The sequence below is a fragment of the Anser brachyrhynchus genome (genome assembly GCF_964034855.1).
Source record: "Anser brachyrhynchus genome assembly, chromosome: 1".
NCBI lineage: Eukaryota > Metazoa > Chordata > Aves > Anseriformes > Anatidae > Anser > Anser brachyrhynchus.
In genome coordinates, this window is record NC_137694.1 from 48975936 (window position 1) to 48999491 (window position 23556).

Here is a 23556-nt window from a genome sequence, read left to right on the forward strand (position 1 = left end):
TGGAATGGTCTCACAGTGAGATGTAAAGTGTTAAGACAAAAGGCTGACCCTAATGCAAACATCAGAGACCAGTTACCTCTCCCTTCTTCCTCCTCCTCCCCTGATCATCGCATGGAGCAGATGTAAAGTGCATTCTTCTGATTCTTTTTGTCCAACTGCCCTGTACTGGCAGCCTATTTACTGTCCGGTCTGCAAGTACAAAGGAACTTGTATTGCTCTGTGTCTGGGCAGCTGTTGCCTCCTGTGATGAGAGCGGCCCTTGGACTGGCTGCATTGGGGTTGGAAGTGTGATAGCAGCAGTGCGTTTAAGCACTACTCTCCTGCGGGGTGAATCACTTCATCAGTCTTTGTAGAAGCGAGTCATGGAGGCTAGTGAAAGGCTCTTATGGCCTTCTGCTTTAATAAAGCCCCTTTTGGAAGCTAATTTATATTTTTGGCCTGTATCTTTTTTTTTCCTTTTTTTTTTTTTTTTTTTTTTTTTTTCTCGGGAGAAATCTAAGCTAGCAAACACTCCACACCAATAAAATGTTGCAATATATCTCTTGGGTATGCACTTTTTGCTCCAAGGTCTTCAGGGTTTGTTGATTTACAGTAGAGGAAGGAGTAAAACTGGGTGACTTTAGCAAGCCTGTGAGAAATCCAAGTTTCTTTCTGCTGTGGAATTTTCCATGAAAAGCTATTTAAGACACCCATGTTGGGAAGGAGATAGATCAATGCTGATGGGACTGAAAGGAAACCAGGATAAAAAGGGTGCAGATGTGTGCTCTGGATGCAGGTGGTGATTGCATGGAGGAGGAGGAGGAGGAGGAGGAGGAGGAGGAGGATGTCTCTGCACAAGGAACAGTACAGGGAAAACTGTGTGGAAACATCCCCGTCTTCTGTGTCTTGGCCCCGTGGGAATTTCCTGAAGACTTAGGGTGAGTTTGGAGCTGAAAGTTGTGGGTGGCTTTGGGACCAGCCTTCCTGAACGTCAGCTGAGCAGGGAGGGTTTGGCAACAGCAGCTAGCTCAGTGTCCGGGTGGCTAGATGAAGCCTGGCAGCTGCTCCGCAGTCCTTCCTCTCATGGCAAATGCATCATCCTGTTTGCTTACGCTCACTTGAGACCAGATGACAGGGTTTTATGCATTTGTTGACTTTTATGCTATTTGCGTGAACACATGCTAGCCCGCAACATGCTGTGACTAATGGACAAGGTATGTGATGTTCGTAACTGGGTGTTTGCACAAGGCTGCTGCCTGCAGGACTGCGGCACAGGGAACTGAGAAGAGGCCTTGTTTGGGTGCCTGATGTGCTGAATCCACATTTCAGGCCCTGATCTACCATGGCCCAGTTTTTGATGCTGAACCAAACCAGTGCTACGGACTGGTGCGTGCACAGGCAGACCCACACCTGGCCGGTGTACACCTGCGTGCAACTTGTGTTTACACAGAAATACATGACCACAGAAGTTTTCAGGGTGCTTCACCCCTCTCTGTCTGCTGCTGTGGGAAAAAGTATCTGTGAACACCTGTGGGAGCAGAAAGTAAAAAAGAAGTGTTCAGGTGTGCTGGTGACTGACGTGCATCTTCAGCTGCTCCTTACTGTAAATCTTTACTTTTCTCTGTGAATTTAGCAGTGTTGTGACTGGGATGGTATAATATAGCTTGTCACCTTTTGTGATCAACTAGTTTTAAACGAGAAATAATTTGTGTTCCAAAAATGCATTAGTTAATATTTTTTAATTATTTGTTTGGCAAGTACCTTCATTCCCAGGGCCCTGTTAGCTAATGAACAATCAGTCTAAAAACTGCTTCCCTCTTGTTATTTTAAGAAATGCTTTTAGATATCCTACCCACTTGCAGTTGTAAGCCACAAATATTTCCTTTAAAGGCTTGAATAGAAGATGTGCCTTAACTTTCCTTTCCAAACTGAAGTAAGTGTTTTAAATGCACTTACATTCCTTCATTTACTATCTAAGTAGCTGCTCTCTATCACTAGATAATGCTGGCTGCTTCAGCACACTTGAGTCTTACCACAGCTTTGGGGGCCAAATCTTTCTGTCTAAAACATGTCCCTTCCTTTCCCTCTTTCCCCCTTTCCCCACCTTTTCCCCCCATTTCCTCTTCCCTCAGAGTTCACAGCTTAAATGATGGAGTTATGTGAAACTCTGCCAGTAGCTGTGTCCTCCTGCTTGTTAGCTAGGGTCAGACTGTCTCCATTCAAGACAGGTAAGTCCTGTACTGTCCTGCTAAAAAAATGGGCAGAACTCCTTGACTGCCTCTACCTCCCATCATGTAAGGCAATAGAAGGCTATAAGCTTAATATCTAAATGAAAGGGATTTATTTTGTGTATGGTCAGCTAAAGCATTATTGGCTTAGGTGACAGTTCCCCTAATTATGGTTTTGCAAGTAGGCATGTAGCGGTTGGCTATTGTTTACCTGGAATAAAACCAGTTGGATCCATGATTGTGACAGTACCTGGGGATTAAAATGATGTCCCGCAGTTTTAGCATCTGTGCTGTGAAAAGAGATGTGGGAGCATATATTCTAGATGTTAATCTTTTCCCATTGCTTGATTATACAAGCGATATCTCTCCTCTGTAATCAGCTTTGGAAACAACAATAATAAATCTCACTTGCTTGATTATTTGGTGGGGTCTAGTAAATATTTGATCAAAATAATATGATGCATCTACAAACAACTGAAAAGCAAGAGTTCAGACAACCTTGTCTTCAAGAAGTGATAGCAGCTTCCTCCTGTGCCTCTTCACCTTTGATTGACCCAGTTTCCATCTGTGCACAACCTTTTTGCTGTGTCCTGACATAAACAATGCCTTGCTGACAGGGCAAAATTTGGATTTTGTGAAGCTTTGTCTGCCTGACCTGACGGGGGCTATGTCTGTGCTATCTCCTTTGTCAGATGGTAGGCTAGTTAATGCTGGTTCCCTGGTCTAGACGCCTGTCTGCTGAGAACTGTTTCTCGCTAAAAATCCACATGCACTGGGAAAACAATTTATCATCTTATTTATTTTCTCTATAACCATGAACAACCTTTGATAGTCTCTCAAGCACCGGAGCTCTGATACTTCAATTGTCACTTTGTTGCTTTTGCAAATGGAAGCAAAAACTTGATGCTCACTTAGCAGAAGAAACTTACTGCAAGGGCTGTACTTAGTCCAATACAGTTACACCAGAGGTGAGTCTGCAAGGAGAACAACTGTATTTTCCCTTTACTTAATGATGTAGTCTATTCTGTGCAATGAGTAATTTTTTGATAGTCTTTAGAAGTCCCATTGAAAGAAGACGTAAGATGCCAATCAGTTAAGAAGAGCAAAATTTAGTTCATATCTTGCAGACACAAGACAATTTCATACATTTGTTATTTTAAAAAATGTTTTCAATATAATTCATTACATAATCCAAATAATGGCAATATTATTATATTCTGATACTTTGTAAGATTAACGTGTTAATAAAGAAAAAATATTTTTCTGTTTTAAAAAATAATGATGAACAAAAAGGAGTGTGGTATGCAAGTACAAACTCATATCTGTGTGTTATTTGGGGTTACCTCATTGTCTCCTCGCAGATGTGAAACAAAAATGCAGGATTAATGGGGAATTGGAGCAATATCAGCACCAGAACGAAATGGTTGAGAAAAAAAGATTACCATGATGAACATAATATTTAATACTTCCAATTTAGCTGCCAAAATCACTTTTTGTCTGTCCTGGACCAGGAAAAGGAAGGAAGGAAAATGTGTCTCAAGCAAGAAGCAGTATGCTGGGTCTAAATGCTCTGTGCTTGGAGACTGACTCTGGGTCAGTTTTTGGAATCTTGGCCTCATTGTTTTTCAAAATTACCAGATTTTGCTTACACTGTAAAAACACATTTTCTCAGTATTTGGTAATGAACTACCTCACAAGAAGCACAGCTAAAATCAAATGCAGTATCTTTGAAAGAGGTAAATAAACATTGTAGCACACCTAGTCCAAATGTTGATCATGGGAGAAATTCCAAATTGGGCATGATTTTGGTTTGATTATGAAACCCTTTGAACAGTCTTACAACTCCATTTGGATAATTTCTGTTAGGCTGAAATTATGCAACAAGATTTTCTTGCTGAAGATAATTATTTATTCTTACTGTGTTAAAAAATGGACAGAATAACACACATGATAACAGCACATTTCATTACTAGTACACAGACTAAACTGCTGTTCACAGCTAAGTGATCTCCATTACACTTTTGAATCTCCTATCCGGTAGTACATGACCACTGACATAAAACACAGCAAACCTTCTGGACATAAACTAAAGAAGTTGAAATGAACTCCCCCTGAAACAGTGTTTACTAGATCTGGCCATAGTATACATGTTTCTGTGTGTGGGCAGGAGGGAGCATCAGTCCGTTGGTCAGTCCGTCTTCTGCTTTGCTGCATATTTTGAGTAAGCTCGATATAGAAATCTGTCTTAAAACAGTAACTTATGTTCTGATTCAAAAGCAAAAAATAAATTTGCTGCTCTCCTTCACAAATGTGCTTACACTTAGGTAAACCTGTACACTTTCCAGAAACAAAAACCTGCAAAACAACTTTCTAATTATTACTAAAAAAATTAGTCAACCTAAAATTCATTTTCATTTGTAACTGAGCTTGGTTTTGAAATCATTTACAAAGCAATGGTTAAAGTCCTACTAGACAGGTTATAGAGCTCTGCACTATTAAATATACTTATTTTAAACTGGGTTAGTCTGTCCTTCGGGGCAATGCCACAATAGTGAAGGTAGTGCCAAAAAATCACAAGCTTGCAGAATATTTACTTGGAAATAAGGAGTGTATTGAAAGCCAGTGTCAGCGGTTTCAAGATCCTGCCTCCTCCAACCCCATGATTCCAGGCAGTGGGAAGCACACCTGGACAGGTTTCCAAAGGCATAATATAAGCAGCATTATGCAGAGGGTGGGAAGGGCTCAACTTCATGTGGCTGCACAGTTCAAAAAGTGCTTAATGCCTTTTTTTTTTTTTTAAGGGTTTAATTTTGTGTGAACAGGCAATTGGATGCATCATAGGAACAGCTTGTTTCCTTTTAGTGGAATGACATGGCACAGCAGTTCCCAAGCTCTAATATGTTGATTAGGGTTGTGTGTAAACTACAATCAGGTGATAGCTGAACTGGTTTGAAAATATAAAATCAGAAGAGGAATCCTTTTAAAATGCATGATTAAGAAAGCTGGTATAACCAGGTGTATGAGCTTCAAGTGCAGTGTGTGCTAGGAATGATCTGAGTGCTGCTGATAAATGTGAGACTGCAGTAAAGGAGCTGTGTTGGTGCTTCCCTCCCTGGCTGTACAGTGCTGAGCACTGCACATTACAAATAATAGATCTTTCTACAGAGAGTTAACTTATTCCTTAATCACCATGAGGGCTGTGGTTGTGCGTTTGAAACCCAGCTCAAGCATTTGCAGCTGCTCTGACATGTACTTTCTTTGTGCCCTTGGAAGCCAGCCACCCCCTCCCCAAAGAGCAGCCTTTTTTTTTTTTTTTTTTTTTTTCCACTTTTCATGCTTACCCTGTGCTTGGACTCTGAGGGGAAAGTTTCACTGTAGTTTAAGAAAAATCACTGCATTCAACTTGAGATAGACATTCCAGTTTAGAGAACACACTTTGTAACAAGAGCACTTGAGCACTAGAAAATCTGCTGGTATTCTGCAAAGTTTGCTTCTGTGTATGAGTGCATGCATGTGTGTGTACTTTATTTCAAGAAAATATACTGTGATCTAGAAAACTGAAGGATCACTTGAAATATGTCTCCATGTTAGCAACACTTGTTTTATTTGGTTTTTAGCTTAGGAATATGAATTTTTAAGAATATATACTGGAAAGCAAACATGACTACCTCAGCCTTCTTTCTGCAATAAAGTGAGAGTTATTTCCACCTCCTCCATGAAACATGTCTGTGCTAGTGTGCAGCTGGCTGACATTTGTGCTTATCTATGCTGTTGTCATTTTTGATTGTTAGATTAAACTTTGGAAAAGGCAGGGGAGAGCATTTTTGTGTGCTATTTATATAGGTCAAAAATGATTTCCTCTATGCAGTGAATGTAAGAGAGAGAAAGAAAAAAAAAAAACAGCCACATATTTCTTTTTAGTAAATGATGAATAAATGTCTAAATTGCTGTGTAATCATCTAGTATCTCAAATACTCTGCAAAATAATAACGTCATGGAAACAGACTAACTTTATTTTTGAATGAAGTTCCATCTTGCATACCTCTCTTTTATTTTGGTATCACTTAACTTCTGGTGAAAAAAAAAATCCATGTAAATAGGGGGAGAGCTTGCTCTCTGTTCTTTTATTTTGGGTTTGGGCACATTGTTTTTCTTGTGAGTGTATGCATACACATTTTATCTAAGACTATCAAGTCTCTGACAACACCAAGGTTAAGAGGAAAGCACAGGTGTATTTTTTATTTTTATTTTATTTTATTTTTTTACTGAGGAAAGGCTTTGATTAAAGCTGGTTTGGCTGGGAGAGCACCTAAAGCCACACTTCTGAAGATCTCGTTAACATGACCTAGTTGAGTTGCAGTGCATGTAAGGAGTTTGACATTTAGATGCGCATGCAAGCATGCACAGCCTCAATATGATACAGAACTGACAGTCAAATCCACAACAGTTAGGCTAGCTAACACCTACCATTTCCTTTTGGCCTCTGATAACAACTGTTTTTTGTAAGCAGAGTGAAAATAGCGTCTTCCTAAAGCTCCATTGAATAGGGTACAATTCTCGGTTTTCTACTGCAAGCAACTGCATTATGTGAATGAGTTATAAATTGTTAATTTACTTTGTGCAACGTGTGCAGTTATACAGGTTTGCCTGTGTTTCATCACAGAGGTGGTTTCTTTACAGAATTCATCTTATCTGCAGCTGAAGCTGTCATTTGTTGCCCTGATAATGTGCTTTCAGCTGTTCTGAGGCAGGAGGGCTTGCTGAAATAAGGTGTAATTGTATTTGTGGTGTATTCCTCGAGTATCCCCTCAGTAGATGCATGTTGCAGCTATTTGGAGTTGCAGCTATTTGGAGTTGCAGCTATTTGGGCTTGGGAATAGCAGGTTTTTCATGGATCAGTTTTTGAGTAAATATATTTGCATGTTCCAAGAACGCACTGCTCTGGTTAAAGTCAGGGACCTAATGCTAATACAACACCATCAATGGGACAAGTGGCTGTATTTGGGGTCACCGATGACCCCAAATGTTTTATTTGTTTTTAAACCAATGTTTTATTCCTGCCCTGACTCAGTGGGAAGGATCAGTTTTCCAGCAAACTATCTCCATATGACCCTACGGTGTAGGGAATATGCAAAACGGTGTACACATACCTACTTGAGAACTCTTCTCCCAAGGTTTACAACTGTGAGATGAACAAAGCTCCCTCATGACACTCATGGTGTAAACACCACTTTCTGAGTTTCAACACTTCCTCAGTGTTTCCTCACCTTCAGAAGCTCCACCTAGAACTGAATTCAAAAGCACATGGGAGGATGAAGTTATGTGTCATACCACACATAAACATGGATCTGGGGATGGAGGAAGATATTTCTACCTCCCTTCTCTCATATTTACAGTGTTCCTTACCCCTTGCAGACTACCTGCCTCCCAGGACGAGGCTGATGAGTGCTGGTAAATAAATAGGTACTGAAAAGGTAAGGGCTCTCTATCCCCCAGCAGACATCTGCTCTTTGTGCTGCCTTAGATGCCACGTGGGCGACATGCTGGTAAGAAACTCCTTCCTCCTTCATCTGGCTCCAGATCTTCCCTTTCTGTTCAGATGCCTCTTGCGGCTCAGACACAGTAACTGGTTTAACAATAAACTTTCACTGTTTGTAATTCAAATGATTTTTATGGCTATAATTTTATGGCTATATTTTTTATTGCCATAAAACAATTTGAATAAGCCTTTGAGCCTTTGAAGATACTCTTACCTTTCCAGCAGCACTCAGCTCTGTTCTCCCAATTGCCTTATTCCTTGCCATTATTGAGGGACAAATGGTCAAGGCAGGGCTATGAGCTGATATCTGCTCCCTCCCCTAAAAGCATGTCTCCTCTGGGTTTACAGCAATTGTACAGCATTGTAATGACAGTGACAAAGGGGTGACGGGCACTTGGATCAAGCTTGGGCTGGCTTTTCTTTATTTTGAGCAGTGCAGTCGCTGCTCGCTTTGGAGAGGTGTGGATGTTTTAAAGCTTAAACAAAAGGCCAGCTGCCTGATCTTATATTTTTCTGAATTTTGAGTGAATTATCTTCTCATTCTTACTGTTACTATCATTCTAGCTCTTTAGTGTGTGAACGGTATTCACAGAAACCATGGGTACACCTGTTAAAGATACAAGGAGGGTCTCAAGTCCGGCATCGAAAGTCACTAGCCATTTCTGGAATATGTCATCAAAAATCTGCAATATTTTTCTTAACATACTGAAAGCAACTCAGAATGCACTACAGATATCTGATGACCAGCCTTTAAAAATTGAATATGATTCAAAAGTTGATGGTAAAAACATGAAACATTAACATATGACACTTTCTCTACACTTTTGTTCATCTAATACAGTTAATCACAAAAAATAAAATATTAATAAGGATTGATTGGAAAAAATAATAATGTTTTCCAATATTAGATGATGCGTATGTATTATTGCAAAGCACATTAAATTATATTTGATTCACAACTTGCACAGTCTTTTAAACCTGAGTGTAGTAAACTAAAAAAAATCATTCTCGTGTCATTTGTCATCTTGCACTTTTTTGCGTTCCTAAAGAAAAAGGTCATGTATACATTTAGTGAGCAAAAGGAATAAAAGAATTATGACCTTTATTTCCAAGCAAGGAAATGTATGCATATATGTAAAATGCTGGAGAGATGAACTCATGGAAAGAAGTCCTATTTTTATTAATGCCTTGTCTTTTTTTTTTTTTTCACTGTGTTTGCTGATTCTAGCCAGTTCTATTGTTGCCTCCAGAAATGACAGAAAATAGAATGTCTGAATTATGTGTTGGCCCTTGCAATGCCATATAATGTGATCTGCTTCTGAGCTCTACATCATCTACTCGTTAAGTTGGATCCCAGATTTGTCAGGGGGTTAAAAATCTGTTATAGGCTGTAGGCACATTCTCCCTTCCCTTCCTTCACTGCACACTATGCATAGGCATAAAAGTATATAAAGTGCTCCTTATGTAGATTTATTTTTTTCCACAGCAGAGGTGTGTAAAACCACTGCATCAGAGTATCTGTGCCTTTTTATGAGGCTTTCCAGGAGCACAGTCAATAGCTTGCAGTTCCATGCCATATGCTCTTCTCATTTGCCCATAGAGAGAGACACCCTACAGTGGTCAGTGCACTACAAATGCCTAAATAAATTAGGCAAATATAGAACAGAGCATACATTAATGCAGCCTCAGGCAATACAATATGTTAATGGAATAACTGCACAGTACAGTGACCATGAAAAACAAGATTAATGAGGTCAGGCAACATGGCCATCCTAAGGAGGAGCAGTGAAGTCCAAGAGGCAGCTTTTTCACTAGAGGTGGATTATGCCCTATAGACTGCTCCTGTAGGAGAAACTCATATAAGCTACAGGACCCAGAGCCAAGTCCATGAGACACTGGTTTCCTAAGGAGGTCCTTCCAAAATTGGATGTTGGGCATTTGCATGTACTGCATAGGGAGAAAGCTTCTTCTCACCTCACCCTTATTTTGAGATACTCTGTGACTCAAGAGTTTCTGGGAGAAGATGGCAAGCAAACAGGCTTGGCAATGTCTCTTTGCCTTCAAGTCTATTCACAGTTCTTCACCGAGAACTTCTTGGTCACCTTGGTCCAAAGCAGCATTCAAGACCTTCAAGCAAGGGCAGAGAGCTATGCTCTTAATGCCTGCTGTGAGAGAGGATCTGTGTGTAGATACTTGAGATACAGCTGCTACCTGACTTCTCCCTGACTTCTCCTATTAGGAGGTGAGAACTTGATGCCTTTTTCCAGCCCAGTCAATTCTGACTGTATACAGCCAACATTGTCCATGATTCTCTTCTTTGTTCTTTTTGTCTCATCAATGTTTCTGCCATAACAACATGTCTGAGGAAAATGCAGATCCACAAATACACACTCTCAAGCATTTCAGTATCTTTGCTTGATCATGAAATTCACTTAAAGTATTTTCCTCAGATTTAGGGGGGATATTTAAGACTTATTTTTCTGAGTATTTTTTCACTTTAAGTACATTTTTTTTCCCTGTGGTTCAGAATAGATGTTTCTGAGTTCCTTATTTGGTAACACATGAAAATGTGTCAGTGTAAACGTATTCATCATGACTGCACTTTTTTTTTTTCTTTATTTTCAGGAAAACATTTTTTTTCTATTTTCCCATTTCCTGGTTTTCTGTTTATTTATTTATTTAAGGCTCAAGATCAGGCCCATTATACTTCCCTTTGACTACATTAACGATTTTAAGTCTAAGTTCCATTTTCTTCAAAGTTACACATTTAGCAGCCAATACATTGACCATAGGGGAAAGAAAAAAAAAAAAAAAAACACGTGTGGTTGGCTCTTTATATGACCTCTCACAAGTCTTCAAAACATGTTTGAAATCCTTAGACTATAATCTCAAATTCCATCTAAATCAATCCATTATTTGTCCTCTTGTTTCCCCCCTAGGATCCCAAATGTGGCAATGCAAGTAAAATATATACCATTGATCTCTTCATATCACAGAAGGCCATTTAGGAAAATGAATACCTCTTTGCACCTCAAGTGTCTAAATCCAGTGGCCTATTTTAAATCAAAGGTTGAAGAAAGTGTGTAAGGAATTCATATATAATTTTGTCATCTAATAGGCAAACTAACCTACTTCAGAAGGGGAAATCTCATAACAAAACAGCTACTTGGACTGTTTATATGCCATTAATTTTTTTGGCAGTTACATTATCAGGAGCAATAGTATCTGACTCTTGCTAGCTCTTTGCTTTAGCTTAGGGCCTTAATTGAATTAAAGGGTATGAACACGAAAGAAGTTTCAAGGCTCCCCTGTGTGTAACTTCATGCTAAAATGGTGAACAATTAAAAGAATAAGGTCTTTTTTCCTTTTCGCAATTCCCAGTTGCATTTATTTGAAAAAGATAAGGCAACTCTGTTATCCTCTGGATGATAGAATTGGGGTTGATTTTGCCGTACAAGCAAAGCAGGTCATTGCCTAGGGAAAAATATAGAAAGAATTGAATCTTCTATAATTATATTGGGGATTTCTGAGGCAGAGCAAAGGGAGTCCTGTTTGTCAAGGCAGCAGAGTCTTAAATTCAGCTCTGGACAGACATGCAATTAGAACGGCTTGTTCAGGGTCACAGGATCACTTCTTGTCCCCTGAAATGTATTAAAATGGATAACTGAGGCACCTTTATAAAAAGGTGTGTCTTTTTATCAAAACAGGGTATTTTATGCATTGCTATAGTGCTGACAAAATGAAATGCTTGTATTTGAGCTTTTTCTTTAGCTTAAAGCTTATGCTGATGCTTTATACAATTATTTATTTATTTATTTATTTATTTTTTAGTGATGTGACACAATTAGAGGCATTGAAACCATTAATGAGATGACCTCTTAATCATGCAGGCTGCTCCACCCTAGTGCAATTTTTGAAGTTTAAGGAAGCCATGCTTAGAGAAGGAATTGCAGTTGTTGCAATCTGCTATCACAGACCACGACCCAGTATATTTAAAGCATGCTTTAAAAAACAGTTTGGAAAAACAGGTCATAGAGTTCATGTTTGTCCTGTCATCAGGCCAACTGTTGTGCCTCAGATGGGAGATACAGAGCTGTGACTTTAATCTGTGCAGGGTAGCCCTAATCACTGATATATTTAGACAGCCACATTATCAGCTGTAAGGTGGACCTGATTGCTGCTAAGAGCACAGACCCTCCATTGTGCCTGCTCTCTGCTTGGTATAGCTGCCATAAAGCAGGCAGCAAAAATATTCCGAGATGACTAGTGTCCATCTGACCTGTTGATTCTGGGGCTTTCTATGGTGCACCCCACACTGTAATCACACTGCAAACACCACAGCAACACCTTTCTTCATGCTCACAGCGCATAAGTAGCCAGACACATGCTATCCTTCCTTCTCAGGAAGCCCTTACTCTCAGTGGTCCCTGGGATCATATTTCTCCCGGTACCAAATGGAGCAGGCTTTTGCAAGCTGGAGGTGGTACCCTGGGTGGACTGACTGCAATCTGTCTCTGACTAGAGTGCATCATGGGGTGCATGGGCGCTAGAGACTGAGTTTCACAAGAGGGCTCTTTGGAAATGAATCTCCTCATTGTCAACGCTTGGCAATGCTTTAGTTCCGATCACAGTGTGGTCCCGAGTGCTTGACCTGGATTGCTTCTGGCTACAGCTGAAATGGGAGAAGTGACCCAGGAGCACACCCTAGAGCTCTCCAGCCACTAATACATATATAGCGCATGGGACCAGACTAGAAGTGACCTGAAGGAAACCTCCACAAGCTGTATAGTGTGGCTGTTGGGTCCTCAGCACCAAATGTTCACTCTGGAAATTTACTTCCCTTGGTCCACAGCATAGGCTTGGCCATGGCTTGGGAAAGCTGCTCTTACCAGCCAGTTCAAACTTTTGAGGTTATGCTTAAAAAAGCTTCTATTTTGATGAGAGTGTACAGGGGGGAATTAGTTAGGCCAGAGCCAGTGCTTCAATCACTCAAAAAATTGAGCTATTCTTTACTTCTTTATTGGCTAGGCTAACACATCTTTTAAAATCCTCTAGTTTTTTTTATTTCTATTTATCTCTGTGGGAATACTAGCCATTCCGCACTGCAAACAAATAAGGCAAAAATCATCAGCTTTCTTTTTCAAAAAAGGCTATGCTAAGTGGAGTTAAAAACAACTACCCGTCTATCATGAGCTCTGGAATGTACGAATTATATACCTAAATAAATGTGAAATGCTCCACTACTTTCAAGTATACGTTATCTTTGCTTCCTGTTTTGCGTCCTTGTAAGATGAAGAGTGGTTACAATTTAATCTTTTTTTTTTTTTTTTTCTAAGGGATGTCCTTAATTCTCTTCAAAATACTACCTGTGCATATGAAACTTAAAGTAGAAATGGATTTACTTCACTTGCAGAGTAGGACTTGTGTTAATGGAATGTTCCCAAGTGAATAGTAAAACTTTAAAGTCTGTTAACTCAAAACATTTTCAAAATTCTTTAATTCTTACAATTAAATTCTCTGTGTGCACCTAAATAACTCCTTACAGAAAGAGTCGGTTGTAGTGTTTTTTATCAGTGCTGTAATCCATGTGGTAATCCACCTGTTTTTAAATGTTAACACTTGTTGGTTTTTATAACCAAATATGCTGCTCAAATCTTTAGCTGTTTTGCCATCAATTTAAAAAAAAAAAAAGAAAAAAAAAGTGTTAGTTCTTTTCATATTGGTAGAGGGATTCAGCTAATTTGAATTAGCAAAGGAATAATATCCATTGCTGTTTGTGTTGCTTGATTTGCAAGTGACAAAGTCCATTCAACCGTCCTAGAAATAAACATAATTGCTCTTACAATAATATATTTTTGTGGCCTTTATACCTAACTCCCTTTGAAATAACACTTCAGTATTTTAATAATTTTGATAGCTTTAAAACCCATTTGTCATGCATATGGAGTGATCAAAGTTTTCCAGTCCTAGGACTTCTTAGAGCTGCATGCTAGAGGGCTACTGATAAGATTCAGTTCCTGCACACCATACTCTGGACTCTGTCTCTCCATAATGCCCGACCTCATACTATTCTACTAGCAAGAAGGAATCCATCTACCTCCCAATGTTTTAAGGCTTTGTCAGTTAAAACTGAGAAAAACAACAACTGTGAATGTCAGTCAACAGGTCAAAAGTCACATGAAGGAAAAGAAAATTGGCTTTAAAATTTATAAAGGAGAGGTTACTAAACCATTCACCACAGTGAAAAATGTAAAACCTTATCCTGTTTCTACAGAACTCCACAGCAAAACTCTACTGACAGAAGAAAGCCTGCTGAATTTGGGAAGTGTATATACAAGTGAACAGCTCACATTAGTGCACAGTATCGAGTTGACCTTATGCTTCAAGAACATGAAGGCATCATCACTTCTTCAAGAATCTGGTGCAACTGATATATAAACCATGAGGAGGTTAAAAATGATAACCATAAAAATACTTGGAGAAGACTCATGGTAGTTACAAAACAAAAGTATTCTACTGCCTTTGTTTCATTTGCTTCAAAAATGAGTCCATGCAAAATTTTCCTCCACACAGATTAAATATCTGCTTGGTCTCCAATTTTTTGAGTTAATGAACAACACTAATGAATTTTTATGTGACCATCCATAACTATATTTGCTATAGGTAATCCTTCATGTCTTCATCTTCATAGAGAAGGGTGTTTACTTTTATCAGTAAAACTGCTATTGTTTTTGTTCCAAAACCTCCACTGATGGCATCAGCATTTCTGTGGCCAGAGTAACTTCTTTATAGCTGGAGTAGGGAAGGTACAGCAAGTTTCTGGCATTTACAAACATGTGGTCAAAGTGATTTGAGATGATTATATTCAGAATGAAATGAAATCCACAGTTGTCGAATTCACAGTGTATCAAACAAACCATGAGCTGGCAGCAGGCAAAATTCCTATCTGCACCCCAAGGACATGCAATTCTTCATACCATCAAAGCTCTCTGAGATATTGAGCCCTCATAGATGTTGTGTTAGTCTGAGGGTTGTAACTACTCTTCAGTCTTGATCAATTGAAGTTCATCCTTGCTATACTTTTAGTCATTGGCTAGAATGTTGAGGTCACATCAATAAAGCAGAAAAGTAAGGTTGTTAAGATTTTAAGATTGTTTTGTGTTGAAATTTCTGCAGTAGTCTAACAATTTAAAACATACATTAAAAATGCAGTTTTCAGTCACTATTTCTTACTGTATATTCCACCATCTTTTAAAGAAAAAGATGACCAGTCTTCAGGAAATATCAGCTATTACTAAGTCATCTTTATATAAACTAATGACTTTGCCTTTGGTACAAATTAGGAAGTTGCATAACTTACAGCCAGATCATTTCCTCTAGGACTACAGCAACTGAAGGAGTTCTCCTATGATCATTCCTGGACATCCTTACTTATTTATTTTATGATCACTCCTGGCCATCCCTTACCCCTGACCATTTCTTTATAATGTGATATGAATATAGAAAATTCAGGGGATATGCACCCACACTTGAAGGTAGTTTTGAACAATTCTCCTGGAATTTTATGTGTTATTGTTTTTGTTTGCTTGGTTTTTTTTTGTTTTGTTTTTTTCTTTTTAGTGTGCAACAGAAGTGTTTGGGTGCTGGCAGCACCAGCTCTGGCATGGTCCTGCTGCCTACATATGTATATATACCATATGAGACTGAATCTCTGCTCTGGTGGGAGGAGATGACTCTGCAGGAAATACCCTACAGCTCCAGGGTAACAAAACTGAGTGGAAACAATGAAGGCATGTCTATGCGGAGGACAGGAATGTGCTGCAGACATTCCCTGTCTTGGCCTTGCACATGTTGTTTTCTTGGTATGAAGCAGTGCAGTTTCGGGCCCTGAGCTGGCTGCAACTACATGGCACCAGAGCAGGGCTGAGACAGCTGGTGGGGCTCCACCTGCTTATGGCATTGTGCACCAAGGAACATATGGTGTTCATGTTCCATGTAGATGGGCATGGCTTTATGTCTCCCTTCTCTCATTATCTCATATGAATTTCCACTTGTTCCCTCTCCACTGACTCCTAGCTGAATGGTTGGGCAGAAAAACCCAAGGTGAAGAAATTGTTGCTGCAAAGACATTTTATGCAAAACTTTAGAGGATGCTTATGCAACTGTTGTATCTCTCATGTAATTATTTGTAAGTCAGGCTGCCATGAAGCACTGAATTTATAAAAAATAAATAAGTAAAATCAAGAAATCTGCTTAAATAATTCAAAATTAAATTAAGATCCAGAAAATAAAAGGAAAGAAAAAGTACTGAAACAGTAGGTTCATCCCCTGCAAGCTCAGGCTGTTGTATTAATGCATTGCGTAGTTGTGAAGAAAATGGCTTTCTATCTTTGCCTGTGTGTTAGATCCTGCTGGAACACTCTGTTCCCTGCTCTGAGGAACACTTAATGCTGCTCGAAGCATGTGTACCAGCTCTACATGGAAGAATTGAGCGGCTCCTCCCACACAGCCAGGCGCATCTCCTTTCTATTGTAAGAGGGGTATCAAGCAGCTTTTTGTTCCTCTGTCTCTGGAAATACATCAGAGACAAACACGGAGGGAGTGTGGGGTGGCGGGGAAATGGTCACTGTTGAAGGTGGTGGTGGAAGCAGGAGAGGAAAAGACTTAGATCACAAGGCTGTTTTTTATTAGATTCAAAAAGGCTATGCACTTTTTTTTTTTAATTAAAAAGCTGTGCTTTTCTTTCTCTCTATCTCTCTCTTTTTTTTTTTTTTTTTTTTTTTTTTCCTTTTGCATCACAAGACCGTTTGAGACATCTGGTTAATCTAAATCAGAACTAATAGCCTGATTTTGTTGAGGTGTATGTTTTTGCTCTTCTGCTCTGCTGTCAAGATTTTTGTTTTAGTTTTAGTTAGGTTTTTTTTTTTTTTTTTAACAATAGAGGTAAAAAACACTTTCTTTTCAATTAGTTAAAAATAAACTACTTCTTGTACTTGTATTTTGGACCTTCTGCCCCCTTCTCTAGTGTTATGAAGCATGTTCTGAGAAGATGCTTATATTAAGTCAGTTAGATCTTGTGTTTTGTAAAAAATTTACCATTATAAATCCAGAGTGTTTTCCTCCCCCTCCCTCCCTTCCCCCCCCCCCCCCCCCCCCCCAGGAATTGGCAATTTATAGGCAATATAGGATAAAACAGTCTCCTCAGTTTATAACACATCTCTCAGAAAGGAGAAAAAGCATGCAATGTGAGCTCTGAGATGCAAAGTCCTGTGTTATGTGCCCTAAAATCATGATCCTGGTCATTTGCAATTATATGGATAAATTCGTCAAAGTCAGGCAGTTTAGTCACAGGAGTGATTTTAGGAAAGTCAGGTTTCCTAAGCCAAGAAGGTTTGTTCACTGCTTCTGTGGACAGTGTTGCATGGGGACTGGACAAACATTAATTTTAGGCATGCAACACATAATACAATCAATGTAAAGGCAAGAATGACTACATTTTCACACAAGCATGTTTTAGGTCTTCATAAATAAATACAGTTGAATACAATACATACACAGTTATACAACCAAATAAGAGCAGGTTATCTGTGATTTTTTTTAATAAATATTTTTTTCCATCTGATCATATCCAGATGATCTATTAGTACTGAAAGCAAGGTAATATGCAAACTCTCAATGTGATGTTCCCTCAGACTGCCAAATCTGTCCAAGAGAACTAATTATATTAATTTTTCCCTGAGAATTCACAGGCTAAATTTCTGTCTGCGACTGATTAAAATGCCTGAGTTAATATCACTGCAAAGAAAAGAAAAAGCTGTAACAAGAGCACTGCCATGACTACAAATGATAATGAGAGAGAGAATAAGTTGCGGTAAGTGTTGGCTAGGAAAAATGAAAAAAAATTGATAAGTGTCTGTTTTTACAGCAGTGTATTCATTGCATTGATATGCAGGATTTAGATATGACAGACCACAATGAAAGAATACCAAAGTGACTAATCTGAAATCATTTGTCCTCTATAGCCAAATCCTGCACTGAATGAAACACTTTCAGGAGCATCCTATTTACAACCAAAAAAAAAATCATGTCTAGCTTTGGCAGAGGGAAAAATATGGCTACATTCATCTCCTCCCACATTTTTCTCTTTACTTCCTACCTAACTCGTGTCAGAAAATGCTATGGATTTGTGAGATAGAGGCGCATGTCTATATATTACAGTCACTGATTTACTGGTTCTTCTGTCTTTAAAGTGAATAGGGGGTAATGTCCTTTGTGGTCTGTGCAGGCCTGGCCTAAAATCTCCACTGTTGCCATCACAAGGTTTCCACATTTTGCCATTCTGAGGTATCTTTGAGAGAGGCAGATTGGCTGGAGGTTTGTACTTCAAATCTGGTCCAAATGAGCCATCCGTTTGGAAAGCTATCTGGTTTCCAAATTGCAAACATAAATAAAGCTGCTCAAGCAATTTTTATGACATAAGTGAATGAAAGATTATTTTTCTGGATATTTTAAAGGATTTTTTAAAATCTGTCTTTTTTTTTTTTTTTTACCACATCATTAAGTGAAGAACACAAACTGCAAATACTAAGGAAATATGAGTACAGTAGCAGGACCAACATATTGTTTTCTTAAAATCTTTAACTATCTTAATGAAACTTATGCTTGAAATCTGCAGACAATAGTTTTAATTCTAACGTACTGGAAATACTGTTACAAAACTATCATTCAAATCCATGTTATTTGACTAACATAGCAAGGCTGGTGGACCCTTCACAGCATGGAGCTCTGTTCTGGAATTGATACCTTTTTAAAAAATATGCAGAGATGTGTTTCTATGGATCAGATGTTCAGATGCCTATTCTATTGGCAAGCATTATGGAGAACATCACGTTATAATCCATAATGATTTTTGCTGCTTTTACCACAGTAGCTGATAAGCTTCGTCCAGCTGTAATATTGTGTCCCTGCTGATGATTTCAGGTCTGTGATATCCTTCTCCCAGCAGGCTGCCCCTGTTGATGTCCCTCTGCCTGACCCCAGGGGGGTGAAAGCCCTTTGCTGACTGACACAGCCAGTTAGGGCAGTCAACAGTACAGAATCCCATACACAGCCACTACAGACAAGGCGATTTGGGGATAATTTTAGGCCTTCCTGAGGCAATACTGCAGGACAGAAGAGAAAGCTCTGGGAACCAGTGAATTATAAAGCTATTTACTTCTGCTCCCATCCCAGCTGCTACCTGAAAAACTATAAAAGAGGCAAAAACCTGGAGTTTGAGATGACATCATTTGATTGCAGAGCACGACAACAAATGGTTAAATCATTCTCTTAAAAGCTCCTTTCGCTTAATATTATTGTTAATAACTTTCCCATGCAGGACTGCAATCTCTGACTGTTTATCTCATCTATATTAGTCTCTCCTGTTTTATTCATAAGTGCATACAAATGAAAAAATGGATGTGTAATAATGGTTATGTATAACTCTGGGTTGTGAGGAGCTCTCTATTGACAAGCTTTCAAATAATCTGCTTCTATTGTCTTAATTTTTTGTTGTTATTGGATCCAAACGATGATTGCTTTGCTAAAAACAAGCACCCCGTTTACTGCCACACCTATTATCCCACGTGAAAAAAAAAAATCATCTTTATAACACAAACAGAATACTACTATTTTCTGAATTTGCATTTTATCTCCTACATGTACATGCTATCACATGTTTGCTGAAATCAAAGGAATAGAATTGGAAAACACTTCTCCTGAAGCTGTCCTAGCCGGATTCTGGTTTCTGTGACTTGAGGCTCACGCCACAAGGAATATCTACGCTGTGAGCAGTACCTTTTAAAATCAGACTTATCCCCCACAAAGCAAGTTTTTTTTTTTTTTTTTTTCCTGTACGGAAAACATGTAGCAGTTTGTCATTTTCAGACACCACAAGTTGTTTTTCTTGCCATTAGTTTTGCAGAATGTGCAATAATTACAACCGACACTGACTGCTTTCCCCTGCACCTCCAGGTCTTTCCAACCCTCTCAGTCTCCCTGCAGTGGTGGAGGTGCTTGTTGGGCGATCGCTGCAGCGCAGAACAGGACTCTGGTTTAGCCGACTCTGCCCACTAGCTGAAGTGGGACTGCTTTGTGGGAGAAATGTCTTGAGGGATTTGGTCCCTGATAAACCAGCCTAGAAATGCAGTTTGTGTGTGTGTCGCACGTGAGCATGTTGGAGGGAAAGGGGGATTCCCCATGTGGTCACAGGTCAGACCTTTGCCCTTTCTCTGACTCATACCAGTCTAGCTTAAGCTTTCAATAGCACAACTTCTCCATTCTGGAAGAGTAAGTGACAGGCTTCTTCACCCCACACATTTTCAGGATAAAACACTCATTAGTACAGCACTGTGGTTACTTTCAGTGTCGTAAGGCTGGGTTGAGAGAAAGGCCTGCAACCAGAGCCGAGGAGTCCCGGCCCCTTCCCTGCTGCACAGTGCCTCTTCACAGCAGTCTCCACTGATAAAATATTTCTGAGCCCAAGCCCGAATCCAGACATGTCTTATGGCAACACAAGATGAAGAGCAGCCTGCTCTCAAGGACTGTCTTTAGGGAAAAAAAAAGAAAAAAAAAGCAAACAACAACAACAAAAACAGCCTAGGCCCAACATAGCCCTCGACAGGAAGCTAAGCACGTACACCAGTGAACTCAGCAGAGAGGTGGCCCAAATGTTTCTGTCTCCTTTTTAACACAAGTCTTGTTGTGACCAAAGTCTTTCTGAGAAAGACTTTCTGAGATGCCTCCCTGGAAACTTTGCAGGACAAGGTGGGAGCTTACAGCCCGGCTATGGGGAGCAGTGTGGACGCACAGGGCTGCACACAGATGCTCCGGGTTTCATCTGCCTCCTAGAACAGCAGCTCAATGTCTCTACTGCTGTGACTGGGTATCCAAAGCAAAGGCTAGGGAGAGCTAAAACATTAATAAATGTTTTATGCAACCCATGGTGAGCTTTTCTCTTTAGAAACAAAAAACAAGGAGGCAATGTTTTGCTATAAGCTTTCAAAGGCTTGCTATGTGACAAAAATAATGTGGCGTTTTAATAACATCAACCTACACTAAAAATAAACTCTGTAAAAGAATGGATTAGTGATATATCATAAGTATTGCAAACAGTACTCTTCAGCTAACAGGTGAGGGAAAGTTTATGCCAAGCTAAGGCACACATACAGCTTTTTGGAGACAAATAACATTTCTGTTCAGCTGTTACTTCTTTATTAGGTCAACACTAAACACTGTAAAATCATAGCTAGAAACACAGTGGAGCAGGAAGAGAACAGATCTAATTCTTTTCTGTGCTGAAAGACTTCAACAAAATACCACATAAAAATCCTATAGCACCCTCACACTTTCCTGTGTTTCCTTATTCTGTCAGGAATAGTTTCTCAAATAGGAAAAAAAAATCCTTGCTGCACATTCAGTGCATTTATTTTCATAAACAAGTATATATTAATTCAGACTCTAGGACCAGAACAAATTAAAAAATCAAACATTTCTCATTCTTCTCCTTTGAACTCTTGAATCTTCCCACTTACCGTGAAGAGCATACAGTAGCCTGCTTCAGAAAAAGCTGGGAAAAGAGTGTGTTGCAATAGTTACAGGGTGTGTTTGTGTGTGTGTGGCACAGATAAAAGTAGTTGTATTTCTATTACTTGTTTCCATGATGACAGAACTCACAAAGCGCTAAGCTCTCTCCAAACCAATAGTGAGAAACAGTGCCTGCCAAAACAACATGAAAGAAATGTTGTAAAGGTTGCATTGTATTGCTTAAAAGTTAGGAAATATCAGAAGCTGGGTTGCCAGTACAACCTTAATTCAACCCTTCTGTGCATATTCATTATGATACAGTCTTTAATTACATGATCACAAACTCTTTTCTTTATTTTCTCTCCCTAGGGCCTCTGCTTCATTTAAAGTATCAGATGGGCTGAATAAGGCAGTTGTTAAATGTTTACATTTATCTTCTTCAGCACCCTGCTGTCAAGGTATCAGTGGGTATCTTGCATTATTGACCAGGCAAGCTTTCTCCTCTGTGCCTGGAGCTGCTGGGGCAGGGGTGGACAGCTGGGACCTGGCGAGGGAAAGGAAGAAGCACTTTGTCTTCCCCAAAATGCACAGGTGCCAAAGAAGCTCAGAGCAAAATAGTAGATCTGTTAAACACATTGGCATTCTGGCAGGAAGCTAAGGTACAAACCAGCAGCCATCCTAAGGTATAACTGGCTTCTCTGGTGTTCTCCAATGAGTTCCTATCAAGGAAAGTCAACTCTCCCTGATCCTGTGAGCTGTATGCCAAAAACTTCACCATCACTAAGAGCCTCCATACATTAAAGATGAGGCTCTCTGGGAGCGTTTCACAGGCAGGAAGTGGCAGTAGCTCCTTTCCTATCCCCCTGTAGCACTGAGATGGAGGCGGACGTGGCCAGACTGGGAAAACAAGACAGTTCTCTGCATCAGAAGCTCCTTCTACCTTGCTCCCTCCCACAGCCAGAGACGAGGTCCTGCTGGCAGGCATCTCACTGAGCCTTAGCCTCAAAGTTACATTTGAACTGCTTGCTGGTTTTCCAGTAAGAACACCGAGGGAGTTCATTCCTCACTAGCAGACTGGATCTGCGTGCACAGTCATGTATCTTTTCCATGGACAAGATCCTCTTTATAAGTGCTGTAATGGTTCGGAAGCAATCAAAACTATCAGAACTTCTTGACTGGCGAAATGGTCTGAATTTATTGAATTGCAGGACATTTGAGTGAAGACCTTTGATAAAGTTTAAAAAATAAAAATAAAAAGGAAAAAAAATGAAATCTCTTCCTTTCTCACAGAGTGTGGGATGAGGTGCATGCTGCCATTTTCTTCATGTAAAATTAAAGTACGATGATTCAAATCTGATCTGAACAGTCTTGCTCTCTATAACAGCTGTGGCAAGCTGAGGAGAGCTTGTTCAACCTGTTTTAGGGTGCTCCTACATAAGACCACTTATCTACTTTGGAGTTCCTAAAACTCCCTCTGAGTGTTTGATGCAGGTTGGCACTAAGGAGGGGAGATGAGAAACTGGCCCAGATGAAGCTCGGATCCAAGCAGAGGTGGCAAGTGCTACACTCATGTTACACTCTTTCTCTCTTTTTTTTTTTTTTTTTTTTTTTTGTTAAAGTATTTCCAGTAGTTATTTTGTTGTAATTGAGACGCTCTGACAATAAGGCCAATTTTGTACAAGAGAAGTGGGATTTTCCTGTAGGTTGACTGACCTCGTTGTAAAGGAGAAGAGAGTCATCTGCTGCTTTGAGGTCTGAAAGGAAACAGCAAACACCAACCTATGCGCAGATCAGAAATGGCTGCTCTGGCTGTTTCTTACACATGCTGGGGAAGCACTGGGGAAGAAGGGAGGGCTGATACCTGTGGAGCAGCAAGAAGAGGGGTCAGCCTACCAGCTCCTCCCTTCTCACAGGACAGGACAGCCTGTGATCACTAATGAGATATATTCAGAGGCTGGTGGCGGAACAATAGATGAGACCGCGCTCTGAAACTACACCAAGGTTTTTAGTATGCAGTAAAGCCGTGGATTTAAGCTCCCAAGATTATCTTTTGAAGTTATTTTGCACATCTCCCTTGTGTATAGAGAGTCAAAGACAGGGTCCCTTGAGGCATTGAGCTCCTGAGCGCAGAAAAAAGACTGAAAGCGCTACTCAGGTACATCTCCAACATCACAGAACCCAAAGTGCCGTATTTTCACCTTTTATTTAAATTATTTCACAGATTTATTTTTATGTAGTTCATTATTT

General features: G+C 39.7%; 1 long non-coding RNA gene across 2 annotated transcripts; it reads left to right on the forward strand.

Moving 5' to 3' along the window:
* Nucleotides 1–494: 494 nt before the first annotated feature.
* Nucleotides 495–22576, forward strand: LOC308187523. Of its 2 annotated transcripts, XR_013944759.1 has the most exons (3): nucleotides 495–917; nucleotides 7623–7753; nucleotides 14021–22576. It is a non-coding gene; the product is annotated as an uncharacterized lncRNA (long non-coding RNA). The 2 variants fall into 2 exon arrangements; XR_013944758.1 differs by having other exon boundaries at nucleotides 7623–22576.
* The last annotated feature ends 980 nt before the right edge of the window (nucleotides 22577–23556 follow it).